We start from the raw sequence: 25,926 nt of genomic DNA, 5'->3' as shown, positions 1-25,926 counted from the left end.
TTTGCATTTCCCTAATGGCTAATGAGGTTGAGCATTTCTTTAAGTGCTTCTCTGCCATTCGGTATTCCTCTACAGAGAATTCTCTGTTTAGCTCTGTTCCCCATTTTTTAAGTGGATTACTTGGTTTGCTGCTTTTCAGCTTCTTTAGTTCTTTATATATACTGGATATGAGTCCTCTGTCAGATAAAGGGTTGGTGAAGATTCTTTCCCAATCTGTAGGTGGTCGCTTTGTTTTGATGACGGTGTCCTTTGCTTTACAGAAGCTTTTCAGTTTCATGAGGTCCCATTTATTGGTTGTTGCTCTTAGAGCCTGTGCTGTTGGTGTTCTGTTCAGGAAGTTTCCCCCTGTACCAATGAGTTCTAGGGTATTTCCCACTTTTTTTTCAAGCCGATTTAATGTGTCTGGTTTTATGTTGAGGTCTTTGATCCACTTGGACTTCAGTTTTGTGCAGGGTGACAAGTATGGATCTATTTTCATTTTTCTACATGTAGACATCCAGTTAGACCAGCACCATTTGTTGAAGATGCTATCTTTTTTCCATTGTATGGTTTTGGCGTCTTTGTCAAAGATCAGGTGTCCATAAGTGTGTGGGTTTATTTCTGGGTCCTCTGTTCGGTTCCATTGATCCACCATTCTGTTTCTATGCCAGTACCATGCAGTTTTTAAAACTGTTGCTCTATAGTACAACTTAAGATCAGGGATGGAGATACCTCCAGAAGATCTTTTATTGTAGAGGATTGTTTTAGCAATTCTGGGTTTCTTGTTATTCCATATGAAGTTGAGAATTTTCCTTTCCAGGTCTGTAAAGAATTGTGTTGGTAATTTGATGGGCATTGCATTGAACCTGTAGATTGCTTTTGGTAAGATGGCCATTTTTACTATGTTAATCCTACCAAGCCATGAGCATGGGAGATCTTTCCATCTTCTCATATCTTCTTCTAATTCTTTCTTCAGAGATTTGAAATTTTTTTCATACAAGTCTTTGACTTCCTTGGTTAGGGTTACTCCAAGGTACCTTATGTCATTTGTGGCTATTGTGAAGGGTGTTGTTTTCTTAATTTCTTTCTCAGCCCTTTTGTCTTTTGTATACAGGAGGGCTACTGATTTTTTTGAGTTAATTTTGTATCCTGCCACTTTGCTGAAGGTGTTTATCAGCTGTAGGAGTTCCCTGGTAGAGTTTTTGGGGTCACTCACGTATACTATCATATCATCTGCAAATAGTGATAATTTGACTTCTTCCTTTCCAATTTGTATCCCCTTGATCTCCTTCAACTGTCTTATTGCTCTAGCAAGGACTTCCAACACTATGTTGAAGAGATATGGAGAGAGTGGACAGCCTTGTCTTGTCCCTGATTTCAGTGGGATTGCTTTAAGTTTCTCTCCATTCAGTTTGATGTTGGCTATAGGCTTGCTGTATATCGCCTTTACTATGTTTAGATATGTGCCTTGTATCCCTGATCTCTCCAATACTTTGAACATGAATGGATGTTGGATTTTGTCTAAGGCTTTTTCAGCATCTAGGGAGATTATCATGTGGTTTTTTTCTTTCAGTTTGTTAATATGGTGGATCACATTGATGGATTTCCGTATATTGAACCACCCCTGCATACCTGGGATGAAGCCTACTTGGTCATAGTGGATAATATCTTTGATGTGTTCTTGGATTCGGTTTGCAAGTATTTTATTAAGTATTTTTGCATCAATGTTCATAAATGCTGCTTTTTCAGCTGATTAACACCTTCAGCAAAGTGGCTGGATACAAAATTAACTCAAAAAAACCCAAAAACAAACAAACAAACAAAAAAAAAAACAGTAGCCCTTCTGTATACAAAAGACAAAAGGTTCAAGAAAGAAATTAGGTAAACACCCTCACAATAGCCACAAAGGACATAAAGTACCTTGGTGTGAACCTAATGAAACAAGTCAAAGACTTGTATGAAAAAAATTTCCAGTCTCTGAAGAAAGAATTTGAAGAAGATATTAGAAGATGGAAAGATCTCCCATGCTCATGGCTTGGCAGGATTAATATAGTAAAAATAGCCATTTTACCAAAAGCAATCTACAGATTCGATGCAATTCCCATCAAATTACCAACACAATTATTTACAGACCTTGAAAGAAAAATTCTCAACTTCATATGGAACAACAAGAAACCCAGAATTGCTAAAACAATTCTCTACAGTAAAAGATCTTCAGGAGGTATCTCCATTCCTGATCTTAAGCTGTACTATCGAGCAACAATACTAAAAACTGCATGGTACCGGCTTAGAAACAGACTGGTGGATCAACGGAATCAAATAGAAGACCTTCATATAAATCCACACACTTATGGACACCTGTTTTTTTACAAAGATGCCAAAACAATTCAACGGAAAAAAGACAGCATCTTCAACAAATGGTGCTGGTCTAACTGGATGCCTACATGTAGAAAAATGCAAATAGATCCATACTTATCACCCTCCACAAAACTAAAGTCCAAGTGGATCCAAGACTTCAACATAAAACCAGACACATTAAATTGGTTAGAAGAAAAGTGCATAAGACCCTTGAACTCACTGGCACAGGAGACAACTTCTTGAACAGAACACCAACAGCACAGGCTCTAAGAGCAACAATCAATAAATGGAAACTCATGAAAGTGAAAAGCTTCTGTAAACAAAGGACACTGTCATCAGAGCAAAATGACAGCCTACAGACTGGAAAAGGATCTTCACCAACCCTATATCTGACAGAGGGCTAATATCCAGAGTATATAAAGAACTTAAGAAGTTAAAAAGCAACAAACCAAGTAATACAACTAAAAAATGGGGTACAGAGCTAAACAGAGAACTCTCAATAGAGGAATATCGAATGGCAGAGAAACAAATTAAAGAAATGCTCAACCTCATTAGCCATCAGGGAAATGCAAATCAAAACGACCCTGAGATTTAACCTTACACCCATCAGAATGGCCAAGATGAAAAACTCAAGTGACAACACATGCTGGAGAGGTTGTGGAGAAAGTGGAACCCTTCTCCACTGTTGGTGGGAATGTAAACTTGTACAACCACTCTGGAAATCAGTCTGGTGCTTTCTCAGACAACTAGGAATAGCGCTTCCCCAAGATCCAGCCATACCACTCCTGGGCATATATTCAAAAGAGGCTCAAGTACACACTAAGGACATTTGCTCAGAAATGTGTGTAGCAGCTTTATTTGTAATAGCCAGAAGCTGGAAACAGCCCAGATGTCCTTCAACTGAAGAATGGATGCAGAAATTGTGGTACATCTACACAGTGGGCTATTACTCTGCAATGAAAAATAAGGAAATCATGAAATTTGCAGCTAAATGGAAAGGATCATCCTGAGTGAGCTGTCTCAGAAGCAGAAAGACACACACGGTATATACTCACTCATATAGACATACAACATAGGATAAACCTAGAAAAATCTATACATCTAAAGAAACTAATCAAGAGAGAGCACCCTGACTAAAACGCTCAATCCCCATCCTGAAAGGCAAAGAGGATGGATATCAGAAGAAGAAGAAAACAGGAAACAACCTAGGAACCTGCCACAGAGTACCTCTGAAAGGCTCTGCCCTGCAGACTATCAAAGCAGACACTGAGACTTATGGCCAACTGTTGGGAAGAGTGCATGGAACCTTATGTAAGAAGTGGGAAATAGTAAGAGCTGGAGAGGATAGGAACCCTACAAGGAGAGCAACAGAACCAGAAAATTCGAACACAGGGGTCTTCCCAGAGACTTATACTCCAACCAAGTACCAGGCATGGAGATAACCTAGAACCCCTGCACAGATGTAGCCCATGGCAGTTTAGTGTCCAAGTGGGTTACATAGTAATGGGATGAAGGACTGCCTCTGACATAATCTAATTGACCTGCTCTTTACTTACCTCCGCCTAAGGGGGAAGTACCTTATCAGGCCACAGAAGATGACAATGCAGCCATTCCTGATGTGATCTGATAGACTAAGATCAGCAGGAAGGAGAGAGGACCTCCTCTATCAATTGTCTTTGGGAAGCGCAAGCCTGAAGAAGGGGGAGGAAGGTTGGGATGGGGAGGAGAAGAGGGAGGGGCTTATGGGAGGGATACAAAGTGAATAAAGTGTAATTAATAAAATAAAATTAAAAAAACAATTGTGTGTGCACCCTGATGCAGGTGGAAGTTCCAGACTGTCAACAGAATGCTAGACGCATGCATAGCCCATGTCAGGTGGAGTTGCAGTTGTTAGCTAAGCTTTTTCTTGCTTGCCTGTCTCCAACATCTCTTACCTCCTTTAAAAACATCATTTTCTGATATTTTTTAACCAACTGTTAAGATTATAATAAGAAGCCTACCAAGAGCCATTCCTTCATCATACTTCAAGCCACACTCCTCCCCACTGAGTATTTATTCTGTCACATTTCAGTGTCTGGCTTACAGAACTTTAGGGACACTCCAGAGAACAAAAATCAGAATCTACAGAAACTTTTCTGAGTGCCCATTAGCTCTAGAGTCCAGAGATTAACAACCTAGATTCAGAGTCTTACGAAAGTTTAAGATTACAATTCTCTACCTCTTTGCAATCATGTAGCTCCTAATTGAAAAAAAAAATCATAAGATTAGCTCAATCCTGTGTATAATTTAAATAAAATATATCATATAATAATGTCTTTAGAATAAATTAGATGTTATACGAAGCAGTAATCCCTACATGGACACAGTCTAACTTGAAGAGTTTTCAATTACATCACAGGTAGCACAAAAGGCTGCATGCACTACAGGAGCCTGAAATTCACTAGTAGCTACATGTAAAAAGCCAGAAAAGTGGAAAGCCCCCCCCTTATAAAAGTACCATCCCCCAAATGGTGAAAATGTGTGTCATGTATACCAGCAGATACATAGAGAGTGCACAGTGGGGGCAGGAGGAAAGCAACATGCCATGCGTGTTTTGCTCTTCAGAAAGCCTCACGCTGCCCTATGCACAGCTGCAGGGAGGCCACAAGAGGAGTGAACCTTCATATCTGATGATGCCAACATTCCAAAGCCTTCTTCACGATTCTGTATTTGACCGCTTCAAAATTAGCTGCTTTTCAAATTTTCTTTTTCTCTTACTTGTCTCTTTGGGTAACCTAACAAATCCCTGAAATCAAGTTGCTATGGTGACTTCTTCCCCACTCCCTTGACAGCATCAGGTTTTCACAACTCTCATCAGAAAGGGAGACAGAAATGTAAATTAGTCAAAGAATATTGTTTTGTTGAATTGTGTCTTAGAACAAAGTGATCAGCCTTGCCCAGAATATCTACTGTTTCTATTTTCTGTTGCGTTTTTCTATTTTTCAATATAAAAGAATTTAGCAAACTCTGAAGTCTCTTGCTCAATCCTAGACATCCCCAGGGTCAACTATTAGGAAATTGTTCTTCTCTTTCTACTTTCCACTATCTTTTTCTTTTCCCTTCTGCCTATAGTTTCAGCCTTTATGAATTAATAGGGCTTAGGTCCTTATTGATCACTTGCCATTTTCAGAGATCTGTAGACCTGTCCTGTCCTGATTTTTTTATTGCTATGGCAGCAATAAAAAGGTTAGAAATAGAAAAAAAAATCACACACAGACACACACTCAAACCTGTGTATATATCCAGAATCTATTGTTACTTTGAAATATTGATCTTGTAGACTAACTGGAAATGGCCTGAAACAAAGCATTAGAGAATCAGCCCACGAATTCTCTAATTCATCCATGAAAGAACTATGAAAAATGAATTGCTCCTTTCCTATTCCTAATGCACTTGGTGGTGTGGAAGATGACAAAGAACACATGTCATGATTTCATCAACCTTGCTTGGGGTTGCTGACTCAGCTTCTTCCACAGAGTGCCTCAAAAGCTATTTTCCTGAGGATAAAACTTTGAAATTTCCACATCTGTAGAGAAAAATACTCAACATAAAATCTTGTATTGAAGACTCCAAGTAGTATGAACAGTAAAATCAAGTATTTCCGTAATACATATAATTTCCCACGTTTGATATTGTTCTTACTACGTACTGAATCCTTTGGAAACTAAACAGATTGATTTATTACTAATTTTGACATATCAAGTCACTGAAGTGCATTGCGTGTGCTATGGCCCAGACACCATACTGTCTGCTTTTCAAGTGTTACAACATCTTAGGCGCCTGAGATCACACTGGTTCCTTTCTGAAATCCAGGAGAAGTTTGAGATCTTCTGGCTAGCAATCTTGCCCTACTTGTAATTTTTCCAACACCCAGACTATTTTTCAAAGCTTTGTATTTGGCTTTGGTTTAGATGAGCTCTCGCTTTGTAGCCCAGGCTGGGCTATAACATGAAATGACGTTGGGATTACAGGTGAGAGTCACCATGCCGTCTTCAAAGTAAATCTTGACGAGCTCTGAAGACTAGGGAACGTCAGTAGAGGCCAGATATTCTGCCCACCACAAATTTGCTCCTTTAAAAAATGTCTCTGTTCTCGAATGTCTTTCCCTTCACTTCAACAATATGCTTTTTAATTTACTTTACTTCTTTGTGATACTAGTCTCTTTTCAATTTGCCTTATAATTACTTTTGTACCTAATTTATTCCCCAAACCTGTAGCAGGCTCTTTAGTTGCAGAATTATACAGCACCCTGTGCATCGTAGGCTTACTGTATGAACTTAGCCAACATTCAGGAGTAGAGGAACCTCACATATTGTCATTGACTTGTGAGGCATCATACAGTGTGTGCATGAGCATGTACTTGCAAGGGTCAGAGGTTGATATTTCATAGCTCCCTCTGTAAGTCTTTACACTTTTTTCTTTTAAATGGGGTCTCCCACTGTAATTGAAGCATACCAATCAGCTAGACTGGAAACTGGGACTGTGTCTGGAATCATCCACTCTGGATTACAGACTACTGTCACCATACCCAATTTGTAATAGAGATGTTCTGGGTAGTCTCACTTAGGTCCTCAAGTTTGCACAGCAAGCACTTTACCTACCAACTCATGACCCCAAATTCCCCCTCATTGTATGAATTTCACATACTAATAGGCTGCCTATTATTCTGTCTTTTCTCAATTTAATGCCTAGGACCCAAGTTGTTAGATCCAACTGGAGTAGAAGAGTATGTTTTTATTAACTCATGCTAGTACATATAATGAGACTGGTGACGGACATTTCTAACTGTAAAAAAAAAAAAAAAGAGAGAACTTTTGTCTATATTGCCTCTACCCACAGGTTTCTTTTTCACCTCCTCAATCCTGTGTCTGATAAAGTTGAATTTCTGCTTTATTTGGTTATGGGGAAAAAAAAAACTGAGACTTGTATTGTCTCCTTGACTTGTTAAATTAGCTATATAACCAAACCATTCTAAACTCTTTCTTACAATAATGTTTCATATTTAAGTAGTTGGTTGTAAAACTGCAATATTCATTGAAAAGTTTCACTCTAATTTATACTGTCACTCTCGGCTATTCAGTTCCTACGTTTTAGTGGCCAGGTGTGGCAGTGCACACTTGTAATGCCCAAAGTTGGGATGTAGGGGCAAGAAGCTGAGGAATCTAAGGTTATCCTCAGCTATATATAGATTCAGGACAGCCTGGACTGCATGATCAACTGTCTTCAAAAAGCAAAACAATAAAAACAAAACCCTTACATTTTATTTTTTAATACTTTTATTTAAAATATTTTTAAAATTAAAATACATTTACATATTTCCCTCTTCATTCTTTTTCCAACCACTCACATGTATCTCCCTTCTATTTATTTATTGTTTATTACTTAGCTAAACCTTCTTTTTTTTTACAATTTATGTAACTGCTGAAATCCATTGCTTAAAACCATTCTGTTATCATGGAGGTGCTTTCCTGTTCCTCATCACTCAGGCAGCAGGAGCAGGATGAATTGAAAGCCATCCTGGGAAACATAATGACATTCTGTATGAGAAAAAAAAGTTTCCTGGGATGCAGAGATGGCCCAGTACTTAAGAACACTTGTTGTTTTTTCCATAGGTACTGATTTCAGTTCCAAGAACCGATGTCAGGTGACTCAAAACCTCCCATAATGTCAGCTCCAGGAGACTGAATGGCCTCCTACATCCATGGACATCATCTACACGTAGCAAACACACAGAGAAACATATACACACAAACACATGCCAAACCTTTGTTTTAGCACATGTTACTTCTGTTAAATAAACATTTTATAACACATACCTTGAAATTTGCCTACAAAGGCAACATCTGTTATGCTTCATAGTTGTTTCAAACGTATGAAAGTCAAGCCTGTTCACTTACTCAGCACTCTATTTGTAGGTTAGAATATTTATGTTCTCTGCCTGTTTTGCACAGTCCCTTTGGTTTCCAAGTCATATATAAATTAGAGCATGCAGACAAAAATTTAGGCAGTTTATATATGGATGTTGCATTTCTTTCCCTCCTAAATTTCTCACATCCAAAAAAATGTTAGTTGTTATTCAGCCAAGATTTCTTTATACATTACGTCAAATGTATCAATCTATGCCTTCTTAGTTCCTTTACCAAAAGATATAGTAACACCTTCAGAAAAGAAGGAAAGTAAGATCATTCAGCAGTTTAGGTTTTCAGGAATACAGTCCTTTTTAATTTCCTTCAGCCTGCTGATGCTCTCATATATTTTTATGAATTAATTTACATCTCAGTCATAGGTCCCTCTCTCCTCTCCTCCCAGTCCCACCCTCCCTCTCGCATATAGGGGAGCCCTCTCCCCTATAGGGGAGCCCCCTTACCTAGATACCCCAGCTCATCTATTCACATGAGGACTGAGTTCCTCTTCTTCCCATGTGGCCTTGTAGGGAAGTCCTATCAGTGGAAAGTGATCAAAAAGCAAACAACATAGTCTATGTGAGATATGTTCCCTACTCCCCAAAGTACTGGGCCAACATGAAATCTGAGATGCCCATCAGGCTTATCTTCTGGGGATCTGTGCATTGTAGCATCTCCATTCTCTACTATATGACTAAGGTCCACTTACAAGTAAGTATATACCATGTGTGTCTTTCTGGGTCTGTGTTACCTCATTCAGGATGATCTTCTCTAGTTCTATCTATTTGCCTGAAAATTTCATTTAAAAAAAAAAAGGAAATCATGAAATTTGCTCTCATACATTTAAAGACATTGCCTATTGTGTCCCTGGGGCAACATTGAAGGAAATTCACTCCATGTGACCAGAATTCACATTAAATTTTCATTCTAACAAAACGTATAAGAGACGTTTGGGTTTTTTTTTTTTAATTTGTTTCTGGATTTCTGATTATATGTTAGCTATTTCTCTTGCATGAATCATACAGTAATTGATCTTTGTTAATGTCTAGCTTTTGTTACTTTAAAGTAGAATGCCGATTTAAAACATTTGTGAAGCTATTTAAGTGCCAAATCCTAGCTATTTATGATGCTTCTAATCACTTGCCATCATCTTACCCACAGATCTTTGCAGAATTTTCATGCCCGATCTTTATAGCCTCTCTGAGGCCCTCAAAACAATTTACATGATCATATTTTATCAATGTACTTAAATTTCATCAAATCATATAATTAAAACTCTAAGTACAGCCATATAAATCAGACTTTCCTTGCCAATGCTTTCACTTGCAAAAAAATAATAATAATTTTGCAGGAAATGTTCTCTGTGTGTCAAGAGTTCAGAGTGTTTAGTCATCACTCAGTACATATTACCAAATGGACAGAGACAGATGATAATTGAACAACATAGCCAAATGGAAGTCTTTTAAGAGTGCAGCACTTTTACCCTCCCCGTTTTATAACTGGAAAACACAAGGTCAAAAGAGAAAGGTTATGTTCTCAAAGTCAATAAACTGATGGGTTCCAAACAAGCAGTTAGAACCCAGTCGTTCTGATCCTTGACCTAGTCAATAAACTGAATTTTGACAGAAGCCTACTACCCTATATGTCTTAAAGACAACAAAACGCTCCTTCCAAATCGCTAGTGAAAAACATGCCTGAGAAAATTCCAAGATTCTCTCCCTAATGTACAGTGTTCGATTATTCACCGAGTTGTTGACATTCAATCTATTGTTGATTAGATAAAAAATGCACAAGGGACCCTTGCAACACAGCATGAAATTGCAACGGCCTCTGGTAAAATAATTGACTGAATGACAAAGTTTTCAACATAATCCAGTTAAACCAAAATTAAACCTTACAGATATTGGCCTTGCTATTGCTCTTGCTATCCTGAAAGCTAGCCAAGTTACACAAAGCCTTTTGCCTGCTTCTTCAAACATGTTTCTAAATTGATAAGGACAAGCTGCATTTGGAGGGATAATTATACAAATTTTACTTAGGAAAAACATAATGTAAGCAAAACCAGTCTCCTGAGTTATGAAGATCAGCTTTACATTCATTTTTGAGGGCTATAACATTCATAAAGCATATATCTGTATTAACATCTACCTAAATATTGACATCTATTTATTTATATTAAAGCCTCTATTTTCCTTTCACATTGCGACCACACAATAGACATGACATAAAATTTTTTGTTCTCTCTTCCCACCCACCCCCAAAAATCTCACCTCCTACAAATTATCACTCAACATAAAGCAAAAAGTTTCACTATAACTTAGTTTTGGAGTCTATATCACATACCATTTACCTCAGTGTTTCCCAATCTTATTTATTCAGATTTCCAATGAGCTTTTAGTTAGTATCAATACTGGGAAAATAACTTTCAAATTTCTAAAAAGACATAAACTTACTTTACTCATGATATAGCATATAGCAAATGGATCAGTACACATCTCTATTTAAAGTGGCAAAATGCAAAAATAATACTGAGTAGTATAGATTTAAGTATTAATTAATGAATTCAATAATATTGCAACATTTACACAAAATGTACAGTTGAGTTGAAAAAGAGTTAAAAATATAGCCTCAATAAAATGAAATATCATGAATTTCTGCCCTTCAGAAAACATCAGTTTGGGCAGGGGTAGTAACTCAAATGAAATACTTGCTAAGCAAGCAAGAACACCTGATTTTGAATCCACAGTGCCCATGCAAAAGAAAAAAAAAAGATTCAGGTGTGGTAGCACTCTCACAAACTCAACTGAAAATTCATATGAGAAAACACTTAAAATGTACCTGATAGAAAATATATTCCTATAAACTATTTCCAGAGATCTTCAGGGAAAAGAAGGCAAACAAATCAATGAAAGGTACTCAAGTTTCATAAAGAAAGTCTTTTCTTTTGTTTCTTCGTCTAACAGTTTTTATTAAAATATAATTATATCCTTTCCCTCCATTTCCTTTCTTTCCTCAAACGCTTCCCATGAATCTCTGCCCAAACTCCTAACCTCTTCTCTTTAGTTGGGATAGGTAGGTAGATAGATTATAGATAGATGATAGAGATAGATAGATAGATAGATAGATAGATAGATAGATAGATATGGATAAAACCTATATATCAGTCATGTACAATTCTCCTTTGTAGGCAGAATAATCATAACAATAAAATCATACTTCACTTCAAAAAAACCTATATATCTCAACATATAGGCACAACCTGCTGAATATGTTTAGTGCTTTGTGTACATGATTTCAGGGCTGACCATGTGGTACTGGCTAATAAATTAAGGAGTCCTTTACAGGAGAAAAGTACTTCTCCCACTTTCAGCACTCTTTGGTTTGCTCTAGTTCATATAGTGGTGCTGCCCCTTGAATTTCAGTCCTTCTGTGTTCACACATCTATCAGCGTTGTCATATTTGAAGTCGTATTTTTTTAATTTTATAACCAATTTTAATTTAATTACATATTTGTGTAGTCTGTGTCACATATACTTTGCAACATAGAATCATCACACTGGTAAATTGTCCATTAGCTGATTTGGGTTTGTTAAATGATTCTAGATTGTTAGATTGTCGAAAATCTAGACTATGCAAATATAGTGACTGCGAAACTATCTGAAGTCTTGTTTAGACAGCTGTATTGTTGAAACATCACGTGTGTAGCTTCCCTTCTATTTTTAGGAGAAAGCATGACAGATTTCCTAATTCTCTGGCTCCTATAATCTTCCTTCTCTCTCTTCTTCAATGTTCCCTAAAGCTTTAGGTGCAGGAATTTTCTTGTCAATGTTTCCACCAGAGCTGGAAACACCAAAGTCAGTTGTTCTTTCCATTTTGACCAGTTGTGGTTTCCTGTAGCAGTGTCTATCTGTTGCAAAGAAAAACTTCTTTGGTGAGTAGTGGGAACCTCACTTTATTTGTAGGTAGAGGATAACTATTTGTTATGCAGTTAGGAAAGGTACTGGTTTAATGAAGCAGCAGCTACAGGTTCTCTTCAAGATCCATGACCTCACTGAACCCAGGTAACTGTCTATCTTTCTAGTACCTAGCATGGTTTCCCTCCTGCTGAGCGGGCTTTAAGTACAGTTAGATGACTGCTGGCCACCACCAAGAAATGAGTGCTAAGGTTGTACCTAGGGATGTATTTGCCTTTGTGATCATTGCCGTGATTTGCAGGTTTCAAAGCCAGCTAGTACTACTGGTTGCTTCCTTCCCTTGGTAGCTTGTCTAACACCTTCTGCTTCTATCAAGGCTAGTTGTTCAGATAGAAACCGTTTCTGTCAGAGCCAGCTCGCCACTGGGATCCTAAGAGGCCTGTGTCTCTCATGGAGTTCATGGAACTCGCGGAGCCTTTCGAAAGAGGTAATTGCCTTTAACATGAGAGTTAAACAAGGGTAAGAGCAATAGCATGTATTGCTCTGAAAGTACCGTGAACTCCCCTGATCAATAACTAGACAGGGACTTTTTTGTGACTAGCATCAGGAATTTTACTAGGTAGACTATGGCTCTTGGAGGGAGCATTGTCAGTTCAAGTGGCATAAGTGCATTTTGACTATATATGTATACATACTTATAAATCATATGTAATTTTCAATGGGGGAAAGCTAATATAATTCTTTATGACCTTTCATGAAGAGAGTATAAAAAATAAATACAATAAAAATACACAAGATTCATCCTCACTCACAATAAGAGACAGAGAACAGAGATGCTGATTCCTTTCAAATGAACAAAATTAAATTGTTCCATCATTTTATTATTAATACTACTAAAAGATAAAAATAAATGAAAATCCTGTGTAGGGTAAGTTGAAAACAGCTTTCAGAATCACCTATTCCTTTATGTTTGGCCTGGAAGTTTCCTTCTTTAAAATCGTTTAAAATATATACCTATTACAAACAACTTGATATCTTAGTGAGTATACATTCTATTACTGCCTATAAAAACAAAACCACTCTTGGAAATAATGCAATGTCAAATAAAAGGTTAAATCCACCCCTCTTCTTCCCACAGGCAAATACCCAGACATATGATTCCACTCCTGATCTTAAATTACAAGCTTTGAAGTTTTAAATCCCTTGGTGGCCACTGAGTACTTGATACTTAATGGCATCTTTGAGCCTTTGCATGTCCAGTTTTGTCACCTTACATGTTTAATCCTCTTCTTTTTAAACCCTCTATATAACTTCTATTGACACTGATCAGATACCATCTCTCCTGATATGCCTTTCATGAAAAACATAAACAGAAAATCCGTTAGCTTTCCATGAAAAGGCTACTTATAAAATGAGCATAAGTTAAGAGTTTCTTCATCTATATCCACCTGACCATTCATCTAAAGTGAATACAGAAAACAATTATAGTATAAAAGCAATCCAAGAATTTATTCTCTCTCTTGGAAAATATGAGAGAGACAAATATTGGCTAAAGAATATTTCATAAAGCCTTTTAAGGCTGTGCAGTAAAATGAATGAAGTTCAAAAGACATGGAATAAACAGAGTGGCGCGCTGTTAGCCTTCGTCTGACAAAGTTTACCGTCCTTTGGTATCTCACACATTATAATTTAAAACAAATAAAAGATTTTAAATATATTTCCAAATTCTCCATCTTCATCACCTAATCCACCCTATGTATTTCTTCAAGTATGTGTTGGCTGGGTTTATGTCAACTGGAGACAAGCTAAAGTCATTAGAGAGGAGGAGCCTCAATCGAGAAAATAGGATCAGTCAGTAGGCAAGCCTGTAGGGCATTCTAAAAATTAGGTATTCATATGGGACCTCCCAGCCCATTATGGGTGGGTCTACCCAGGCTGGTGGTCCTGGCTTCTAAAGGGAAGCAGCGTGAGCAAGCCACAGGGAGCAAGCCAGTAAGCAGCACCCTGCAAATGCCTCTGTATCAGTAATTGCCTCTTGGTTCCTGCCCTGCTTGAGTTCCAACTTTACTACTTTTGTTTGTGAACTATTATATAAAACCATGGATGAAATAAAACCTTTCCTCCCCAAGTTACCTTTGATTATAGTGTTCTAACACAGCAGTGGTAACCCTAAGACAATGAAAATCATTATTGTTTTCCTTATTGTTGTTAACATGCCTTTATATGGCTTCTATTTGTGCTCATTCTACTGCTAGTCATAGAGATTTGTGACCAGAGCCAGGCAATAAGACAAAGCTTTAGAGTTAGCGCTAAGAGGAAAGATATTCAACACTTGAAGAGTCGTGTCCCCTCCCCAAACTGATTCTGTTAAACAACTTGTTAAAAACTTACTTAAGAATTTTTAAAGTACTTGACAAATGTCAGGGGATAATAGTCATATGCAAACATTTTCTTCTTAAACCCTTTTCAATAATCAATTGCTTCTTTTTCATTTGTAACTGACTTGCATAGTGAAAATCAATCTATTTTTATACACTAGTAAGTCTCTAGAATTTTTTCCATTGAATCACACCAGAAAAAAAGGCATGTCATGTTCATTTATGAGGCATACATTAACTTTGAATGCTCAGTATTCTGTATATTCAGGAAAAGAGAATTTATTAATTCCTATTAGTTAGTAGATAAATAAGAGAAAAATAGTAGTAATATGAAAAGAAAGGTATTGGTATTACGTAATCAAAGGGAACATCACCCCTGTTTTAACTGGATATAACAAAGGATCCCTTTTATTAACACAAATGTTTCAGGACAAAATACACTGACATAATTATTCTGAGGAATACATACTCAATAAAAGCAACATAGGAAAAGAAAACAGCCTAATTTTCCGTAATGCTCCCTCTTTTATTTGTATTTTAAAACACCTTCCTGTTCATTATATCTGAGATTATGCCGACAAGACTGGGTAGTAGTGCTGTAATCATCTGTGATTTACATAGATGGTGCTGAGGCTTACAGAACTGAAAAGAAGTGCAAGTTAGTGAATCCAGCCATTCAAATTATGAGCTGCTTCTGACAATAAAGCTCTTCCAGCATAGTCTACTGCTGCTTTTTCTCTTGTGTAAATCAACTTTGAGGCAAACGCTTACCAGAAAACTACTTCGTACCAATCTTTATCCTCCATCATTCTTTTACAAATAGTATTTCTTATACAGAAAAATCCAAACCCATTCAGATGTAGCTGGATCTTATTATGAACATACAGCAGACTGAATGCTGAATTGTAAGGCATTGGGTGTTGTGTTGGCGTGTATACTGTGCCACGCATTGGTTAACAATGGGGATTCATGCTGAGAAATGGATCATTAGGCAATCTCCATAATGTGCTAGCATCCTAGAGTGTGTTTACACAAATGGAATAGCCTACCACCCACTTCAGCTATTGCTCCTAGGCTACAATGCCACAGTGCTGGAGAGTACAGACAACTGCAATGCAATGGCAAATATTAGCATGCTTAAAAACATCTGTCGGTGCAAAGTAATAGGAAATATGAAAAGCAAAAACATCAGAATGCAACTTATTGTTTGATAGACTAACACAAAAACTTAGTGAAGACAAGGAAAAGCATCACCTACACAGAGTGGATATAGTAAAAGTTACACAAAGGAGAAGAAATGTGGTATCCAGATGCAGGATGCTTCACATGAATGGAGCTTGTAAAAGTGAGCATTGTTGTGGGCAGGCCAGTCAGTAAACAGAGAGGGAATGTGAAGGACATTGCCCCACACAATGATAGACTGAATACATTGGCTGCTTAGGCTATAGACACTTGATTTAAGCACATTTTTCTTTCCTAACTAAATTGTTATCTTAAGGGCAGTCTGTTTTTGAACTTTATAAACTCTTAATATTTTAACTTTTTAATTCCTGTATCCACTCTTAGCTTAAAATAAAAAGACATTATGAAAGTGCACAATTTTTATATATTTATTTGTTTTTTTCTTTTTAAATTTTTGTTTAGGCTGGGTGTGGTAGCACATGCCTGTAATCCTAGCACTCAGGGGATAGAGGCAGGCAGATCTTTGTGGATTTGAGGCCAGCCTGGTCTACAAAGAGAGTCCTGAACAGCCAAGGTAGCACAGAAAACCCCTGTCTCAAAGAAACAAAACAAACAAACAAAAATTAGCTTTCTTCTCTTATTTTTGAAATGTTTTTAATTGAAAATTACATCATTTTCCCCTTCCTTGTCTTCCATCCAGCCTCTACAAGCTGCTTTCATTCAAGCCCTCCCACACACCCCTACCAAGTTGATAGCCTCTTTTCTTTGATTATATTTCCTACATATGAGAGGGTGCACAGATACGCATAGATCCAACCTGCTTATCAGCCCAAGGTCCACTGGAGGTATCCAGGCACCAAAACACACAGATACTGGACCCGAAGGAATGAAGCTTAGCCAGATGGGTGGTTTTCAGGATCCCAGGCCAGCAGTGAAAGCCAGGAGAGAGAAAGCCTTCTCAAAGGCGGTTTTCAGTGAAACAGCTCTTTCAGTGTTATAGCCATTTTAGCTTGGATGTCCCCGTGATACAGTGACACTGCTCTTCCAGTGATACAGCAGCTTTTTACTGGGGACAATAAGAGCATATAAACCGTGAGGAGTGGGTAGTGGACGCCATTGCCTGGGCCTAGGTGCCGGGAACACTTCATTTGAATGGAGGGTAACTACAGGTGCCTGGCTATAGGACTACCTCGAGAACTGAGAGGGCGAGGGTTTGCAGGGCTACATGCGTAGGGGCATGCAGGCACAGAACAGAGAGGGAGCAATGCTTACTCCTGCAGGTCTCATGATTGAGATTTTGGGGGTTTGGCACACATCGCGACCTCACTTTATCTCCATGCCTATTTCCCAGGTGGCTCAATTTACACGCCTCACACCTGCTAAGTCGTTTATTTTTGTTTGTCTTTATACAGTTTTAGGATGGATCAATCTGTACTGGATAAAGAATAAGGGGGCTCATCCCTGGAAGAGGCTAATTCTCCTGGCAGTCAATATTTGCCTGTGGTTCTTTGTCTAACAATGGGACTTCATGAAATCTACTTAAGGATTACTCTTCCCAGTACATTGAAGGTAGTGGTTGTATAATAGTTTTCTACTGTTACATAACAAATTACCAGAAACATAGTGCCTTTCAACAATGCTTTCTTATTTCATGTTCTTATTCATTAATCACAAGTTCAGGCACAACTTGAATAGATCTTTGCTCAATGTCTTGAAGGTTGAAATCTTAAGTATTGGCAGTACTGAAGCTGCATCTAAGCATGAACCCTTTCCACAGCCACTTTCTGCGTGAGTTAAATAATGGTCGTATCTGTTGAGCCATATCAGTCTAACTACAAACTGGCCTGATATGAAGTAATGATCACTGTCAAGCTTGAGCGGCCGTCTTGACTAAAGATGAGTAGGAGGTGAGGATAGCACTTTGCTAAAAGGTTTTCATAACCTTTTGTTCCTGACAGGAACTGGTAGCCACTTATCCACTAGGCCTGTTCTAAGAAATAGAAGTTGAATAATTCAGATAAACAAGTTAAAAGCATATTAATTAAACCTCTGTATTTGAAGTAGCATTTGAATCCTCTCTTACAATCCATTTGTCTCTCTTTCAATTTTCCTGAACAAAATGCCTGTCCATTTTAGCAAATGTAAGCCTTTGGACTCTTTCTAATTTGCCCTAGTTTTTCTTGTTGTTGTTGTTTTGTTTTGTTTTTGTGCATCATTAAAATCAGAGAATCAGAACAGAGAAATCTGAGATACCACACCTCCATGTCAGGTTTGAGAAAATGAACTTCAACATGGGAGGACAAACGAGGTAATAGAATCAGAGGAATATCATTGGAAACCCAGCTCTTTCATGGGAATAGCAGCCCGAAGGAGATAATTACAGTCGTGTTTGGGATAGCTCTAATTAGACATGTGCATGAGGTGCACAGTTGCTGGAAACAAGGACACTACAATTTTTAACATCGGAGGTTAGATCGTGGAGACTAAAATTGGGCACAATAGGCTGGGCCATTTCTTTCTTCCCTGCGAATATACCAACAGGAATTTTACAACTCATGTATAATAGCATCAGAGAGACCAAAGGGTATGGGGAAAGACATTTTGTGGTACCTCTAAATAAAGCGTACTGAATGAATCTTTACCAACAGAGGATGACAGATGACACATGTATGGGTTAATTTTTCTTTTCTGAATAAAAATTACCACACATCTGATGCTTTATAACAATTTCTACCTGCATGTCACTTCACAGTTTCTGTGTCTCTGAAATCTGGTGAAATGCAAAGAGAGTTCTTTGTTTTAGGGGTCAGAGACTCTCATCCAGGCTTGAAATCTCATCTGGAGCTTAAAGCCTTTCTTCCACCGCATTCACGTTGTTGAAATATTTCAGTTCCTTGAGGTTTTGGAATACAGGTCTCCATTTTCTCTCAAGCTGTCAGCAAGCAAGTGCTCTCAGTTCCTACATAATTCTAGAGAGTCCTTATTTGACCAATTCACTTTCAGCGGCAGAAGGGCCGAGTAATCTTTTAAGGACCCTAATAAAAGGAAATGACTATTCTATCATTTTCATGGATTCTAAGCACACTCATGAGAATAGATATTCTGCGTGTGTAGGCATGAGAATCCTGGAAACATCCTGTATATTTTATTTCATTTTTTAAAAGCTGCAAGACTTAGAAGTAAAAGTAAGCACTTTTTTATCTCTCATGTCTTATCATCTTGTCTTCCCACTGTCTTTTATAACCAAATCATTTTAAGTCCTGAAAATAATACCCATGCACATTTTTCAAATCCACCTCATTATTGGTAGAAACTCAGATCAACTCTGCATTTTAGCTATAGTGAATCATAATGATCTTTGATTCCACATTTTGTCTAAAGTTAATAATATTTTTTTAAAATTGCTAAACTAATAATTTTTAGTATTATCAATTCAAAGAAATGTTAAATATGTAGGGTATAGTTTTAGTTATGTATTTTTGGACCTCCTACAATGAATAAACATCAAGAAACATTATTTATAACCCATTTGTAAGAATAATCCCTAACAACATTCTAAATATTTGTCCTTAAAAGCAAGAGTAAGTGTAGTTCTCAACCCTCATCAAAGAAACTTCTCTTTGCAACAATGAGAGACCATTACAAAAAAAAAAAAAATCAAAATGCAGAGGTGTGGAGTCAATTCTCAATAGATATATCTATAAAACAACTTCCACAGCTAAGACCCAGGGAACAGCTCAGAAGATGAGGCAGAAAGCAGAAAGACAATAAGAGCCAGAGTGATCGATCAGGGAGTTTGCTGTGATAACACATCTTTTAGGAATATCAGAAGCTACACCCATAAAAAATCTCACCAACATGACTAAACAAGAACAATGACAGGCATGATAAGGTGGGCTAGTAAAAGCCCAAGATGTCTCAACCCTCCATGAAGAACTGTAGGAAATTAAGAAATGCTGAGCATACAATAAGTAGTCTTCCCCATGGAAGATCACTCCCCCAATTGGTTATTCAATAGTCAGCCCTGAAAATACACATAAAAATAATATTACACAGACTGAAAGGGATATATTTATGTATTTAGGAATATATCTGTATATACCAAACATATATTTATGTAACAACAATTAGTGCAATAGAGGCCATAAATTTGAAAGCCAACAAAGACTGCTAAATAAGATAGTTTGGAGGAAAAAAAGTGAAGGGATAAATTATGTAATTATGTTATAATATAAAAATATTTAAAATGAAAATAAATGCAAATCAATAAATTAAAAATTAAAACTTGATAAAGAAGTCATCAACTTAATGATGACTAATTAAATCATTATAGCATCATGTTGAATAATTTTTTGCTAGCAGTAATTACAGCAATGTTTACATTCTCACTTACCAAAGCTTTTTTCCAACTGCTTACTCAAGTCAGAAATTCATTCTATACTTTTCCTCCTGGCACTTTGCCTCAACTCTTTATATTATTTTTCTTGATCGCAATACTTGGCACTTGCTATTTTCCTTCCACATATTATACGACTTCTTTGTTTTCCAATATTTTTCTTCTCTATATGAGTAACTATGTCTCATGACATGAATAGAAAAATCATTTTGTTTAATTTAATGTCTTGTCTTTAAATAAGTACTGTCTTTACAAAAGGACAGGCCCCCAGCCTCATCTCACACCAGTAGGAGTAATCTCAATGGGACTATCCAGTTCTTTCTGCCTTTATACTGAGAATAGAAAATGTGTACTAAGCCATTGCTCTCAAGCTACATAAAACACAGATTCCTAGGCTCACTGCTGAAATGTAGCAAGTCTTAGGTGAGGTCCAGCAATCTATTTTAGGTAAAGGAACATCTAATTCTTATTATTAGAATAGCATGTAAACTGGAAATCTTACTACTTGTTATAAACTATAACTATAAACTATAAACTACATTAGTTTAGTTCATGAGTCAGAAAATATACAGTGTTGTGTTCCAGGCATCAGCAGTCACCATCAGTTTGTGACAGAGTTATTCCTATTATGTATGCCCCAAACTATTAGACATTTCCATCTTCTGTGTCATATGTCTGTCAACAACCTCCTACCTAGATGACTCATGCTTTTTCTGCAGCTGGAGGGGTGGTTTTAAACGATTTAATCAGAGACATATTATCCACATTGTTCAAAACACACACTGATTTATATGCTTTCTAAATTTCTCTTCTTAACCTTTATCAACTATCCCCTTCTTAGTAACTAAGCTTTCACCATCTTTCAGAGTTTATGATATATCCACTCTTCCCACAAGCCTTGTGATTTTTTTTTCTAAGTCTAGAATGGTCTTTCTTGCATTATTTGGCTTTCTTTGCATCATTTGGCTCTATTTGCCACCAAGCCTCAGATCTACTTTGTCTTCCTTAGAAAGGCCTAACTGCTAAAAAAGTAGCTTCTTCCCTCTCTGATCCTTCCACTAAATATGCATGGATAGTTTTCAAAATAAATCAAAACTTCCATTAATGTATGTGCTCATTTTGTCTCCCCAAATAAAACACTTGATTGTCTTCATCACTCAGGTCTCAATGTCCCAGTGTCTCAAACAATTCCTACTCTGTGCTTGGCATTTAAAGAAAAGAAAAAAGAAAGGAAGAAAGAAAAAGAAAAATCTTACTCAGTGAAAAAGCAAAACCAGGCCGCATCAAAGCAAACAGGGAGAAATGAAAAAAAAATCCCACTTTGCCTTCACAGCAGAGTAATTAAGAAAAGTGTGACTATCTATTTACATCTCGTGATTCATGCCCACTCAAAGAATTTATGAGATTAGACATTTTTGCAAATACCATTCTAAACAAAGCATCTGCACAAAGGTGTCATGTTTTCTAATAATGAAAAAGAAACATCACAATTTATAAACACCATTTATACAACAGAAAATCTGGGAAAATGTTCAATGGAGATTTATAGGATACATTTTTTTGCGTTGATTTAATGGAAGTTAAATTCAAAAGGTTTAAGCTATAGAAAAGCCTCAAGGCTCTGTATACATGTGAAATTAAAGATAGTTTTCATTTCACAAAGTGGTTGTGAGGCATTGGCAGGCAATGAAAAGTTGAGACTGTCCCTCTGAAGTTGGTATGTGGCATGATTATAATAGTGATTGTTCTCCTTTACCAATAATTCCTACTATATGTTATACAGTACTCGACTGAGTGAAAGGTTCATCACTGACTCAAAGTTCCTTAATCACTTGTCATAGAGTTGTCAGAACATGATCTCAACAACAGGAAAATCCAACCAAAGATGTCATCTTAGCTTGGAGGACGTACAAGTTAAAAAAAATTAATTTTAAGAGTACATTTGTACTTTCAAGATTCCCTATTTTTTCTTATTGCTATTATCTGACCCATATTGACCTCCTAGATGCAATGTGGTTAATCCTAAGCATCGTAGCAAATTCTATCTGTATTAAAGCAATGAAATGTATTGTCATTTTGCTATTGTGATATCCTGAATGAGCCTACATCCCCGATAGGCTCATGTATTTAAATACATGGTACCCTGTTGATGGTGGTATTGGGTGAGATTATGGAACCTTTTTTTCTTTAATCTGTTAGAAGAAGAAGTGAGGAAAAGCCTTGACCTCATTGGCACAGGGGACAACTTTATGAACAGAACACCAACAGCTCAGGCTCTAAGATCAACAATCAATAAATGGGAACTCATGAAACTGAAGAGCTTCTGTAAAGCAAAGGACATAGTCAACAGGAAAAAAAAATGACAGCCTACAGCTTGAGAAAAGTTCTCAACCAATCCTACATCTGACAGAAGGTTAATATCCAGAATATATAAAGAACTCAAGAAATTAAATACCAACAAACCAAATAATCCAATTAAAAAATGGGGCACAGGGTTAAACAAAGAATTCTCAACAGAGGAACATCGAATGGCAGAGAAACACTTAAAGAAATGCTCAACATCCTTAGTCATCAGGGAAATGCAAATTAAAAGGACTCTGAGATTCCAACTCATACCTGGTAGAATGGCTAAAATCAAAATTCAAGTGACAACACATGTTAGAGAGGATGTGGAGAAAGAGGATCCCTCCTCCATTTCTGGTGGGAATGCAAACTTGTACAACCACTTTAGAAATCAATCTGACTGGTGCTTTCTCAGAAAACTGGGAATAGTGCTACCTCAAAACCCCACTATACTACTCCTGGGCATGTATTCAAAAGATGCTCAAACCTACAAGAAGGACACTTGCCCAACTATGTTCATATTAGCTTTATTCCTAATAGCCAGAACCTGCAAACAACCCAGATGTCCCTAACCAAAGAATGAATACAGAAATTGTGTAACATTTACACAATGGAATACTACTCAGCTATTAAAAATAAGGACATCATGAAATTTGCAGGCACATGGATGGAACAAGAAAAGATCATCTTAAGTGAGATAACTCAGAAGCAGAAAGACAGGCATAAGTATCTTATAAGTGGATATTAGCCATATAACATAAGATAAACATACTAAAATCTACAGACCTAAAGAAGCTAAACAAAGATGCTTATTCTCATCCAGAAGGTTATGGAATCTTTAGCAAACACAGCCTTGCTAGAGGAAGCATGTTGCTGGTGGGAGAGGAATTTTATGAATTCAGAGCCTCACTTCATATTGCTCCTGCCACCTGCTATTATTCCTCCCCCTGCCATTATGTGTTCCTCTCTCTCTCTCTCTCTCTCTCTCTCTCTCTCTCTCTCTCTCTCTCTGGAAGAATAAGGCAAAATGAACTCCCTTCTATGCTATCTTTGATAATTGTAGTTTATCACAACAAAAGAAAACCAAACTGATACAGATGTTTTCAAAAAATAATTAATGAAGGCGGGAGTAAAAAAAAAAAATGTAGACATTGGTATTTTTACTTCAGAGACCTCAGAACTCCAGAAGCAAGCTTTATAGAATACTTTCTGCTGATTCTCTACAAACATAACAATCTTGCTCTAGCACATATCTTCAGGAAGTAGAAAATGGGGTCCAAAGAAACTTTTTCTGAGCGGCATAAATATATGAAGCAAGGGATCCAATCAGTACTAAGCTTAGATTATTTTAAACTGAGAAGCTAATCCTGTACTTGCTAAGGTTTTGATTTTTTGTTTTCTCTGCTTGTGGCTCATGGAAATTGCCCCTTTCCTAAAGGAGTTGTCTTGCTTAGAATTCCACTCACAGAGGCAGACATCCCGGGCTGGTGTGGCTGGCAGAGATTCAGCACTCTTGCTTCTCTGAGACATACTGGAATTATCATCATAATTCTTTACTTCCTATGGGCCTTCTAAGTCTTTTGTCACAAAGCATTGAAACCTACCTTTATTCTTCAAAGTTCTGCTTCCCTTGATCTTTCATGGATGGCAAACCATTGTGGTCAAACATCCTCCAACAGAACTACTCATGTTTTACCATCCACTCCCTTTCCTGTAAACCAGGTCTAGCCCAATGCTTACCTTTTCTCTTTTCAGCATCAAACTCTGAAAATGAAATGACCATCAGGGTGAACTCTTAGAAGGAGGAAAGGGGAATATCTAACTTCTCTCTTGGATTAGTACTAGCCCTGAAACCTCATGTAGTCTGCTGGTCCTAAGAATAGTTTACAGAAAATGAATTGAATAAAACCGAGAAATCACTCCCTCATTACTTTGCTTCTAACAACTCTCATTTGTGGCTTATTATCAATAAACAGGTTTAGGAAGGTGGAGTTATTATTTTTTTTTTCGAAGACTACATGGCAGTTACTATGAAAGTCAGCAATTCACACTCAGGTCTGGTAGGTTCCAGAACCTCTGCCTATATGCTAGGGTCTGCCCTCTTCTCTCTAACTGAGTGCTGCCTTGTTAATAAAAGAACCTGCAGCACTTTAAGCTTGCTTTAAAAGAAAACCTTTTCAGGCTGTCAGGCCTATCAGAACTTGTCACTTACAATTTATGCCACACAGCCAGGTTGGGGCTTGTCAGCTCTACAGTAAAACCCGAATGGATGCTATGCCACTGTGCATTTGATGTGCTGGTTCCGTGGAGGCAATGACCACATTAAATACTTAATGCTAGTCAAGTTTATTTACTAGATCAACCTTTTTCTTTCAGATATGTCCTTTTATCCCTTATGCTGAAGCCTGTAGAGCTCTTTGGAGCCATTTGGCACTCCGTCCACCTGGAGTAGTTCATTGCCAGTGGTGACATTCCCCAGTCTAGAGAGAGGACTATTTATGAAAAGAAATGGGCCCAGTGGAACTTCAAGTTGAGAGAACAGAAGCAAAAAGAAAATTTTTAACTAATATTTAAAGTTGAAAGAGGTCTTTTGCTCTTTCACATTTTGTTCTACATCAAAATATCATTTATAGTGGTCAAGGTTTTTTGAAGATTAATTCTGAATCTCCAGCTTTGATTCTTTTCACCCTTTAAAAAGGGGGGGAGATCATTTTTTTAAATGTTATCAAGAAAGGGGAAATTAAAGATATTTCAAAAAATCAGCTCCTTCCTAACTACCCCTGCCAATGGTTTCCATCATCACCCTCACACACATTAGCTATGTTTCTATTTTGTGTGCCTGCAGGATTGGATTTCCCCCATTGGTTTGGAACTTACCAAACAGGCTAGACAGACTGTCCAGAGAACACTAAGGATCTGCCTCCCTCTGCTTCTCCAGCACTGCATGTTTCAAGTTTTACCATGTCTTGCTTTATTTTGTTAATTTACGGAGGTTTGGGATATTGAACTTAAGTCCCACACTTACACAACAAATACATTGCTGCATTTCCCCATTTCTGAATAATCCCCAACTGTGTATTTCCCCAGGCCCTATTCTGATGTTTCTTTTAGAACCTAGACCTTAGCACTTACGGTTACTTTCTCCATCCAGACTGAGACCCAGAAGCTTTGATTTCCTCACTAATACAGCATGTCTGGATTGCTGTAAAGGGGAGAAAAGCTATAACATGGACAGAGAATAAAAGTGGTGGTCTAGCCCTCATGTCATGTGAGGAAAAGCTGAAAGACATAAAGACATATATCTCAAGATGTGTGTGTGTGTAAGAGTGTGTGTATCCATAGATAGATAGATAGATAGATAGATAGATAGATAGATAGATAGATAGAAGATTTAAGAGTAGAGGGTACTGTTATAAGAGAGGGGTGTGTCCTTG

This window comes from Meriones unguiculatus, chromosome 14 (assembly GCF_030254825.1).
Source record: "Meriones unguiculatus strain TT.TT164.6M chromosome 14, Bangor_MerUng_6.1, whole genome shotgun sequence".
NCBI classification, from domain to species: Eukaryota; Metazoa; Chordata; class Mammalia; order Rodentia; family Muridae; genus Meriones; species Meriones unguiculatus.
Note: the sequence above shows the minus strand (reverse complement) of the source record.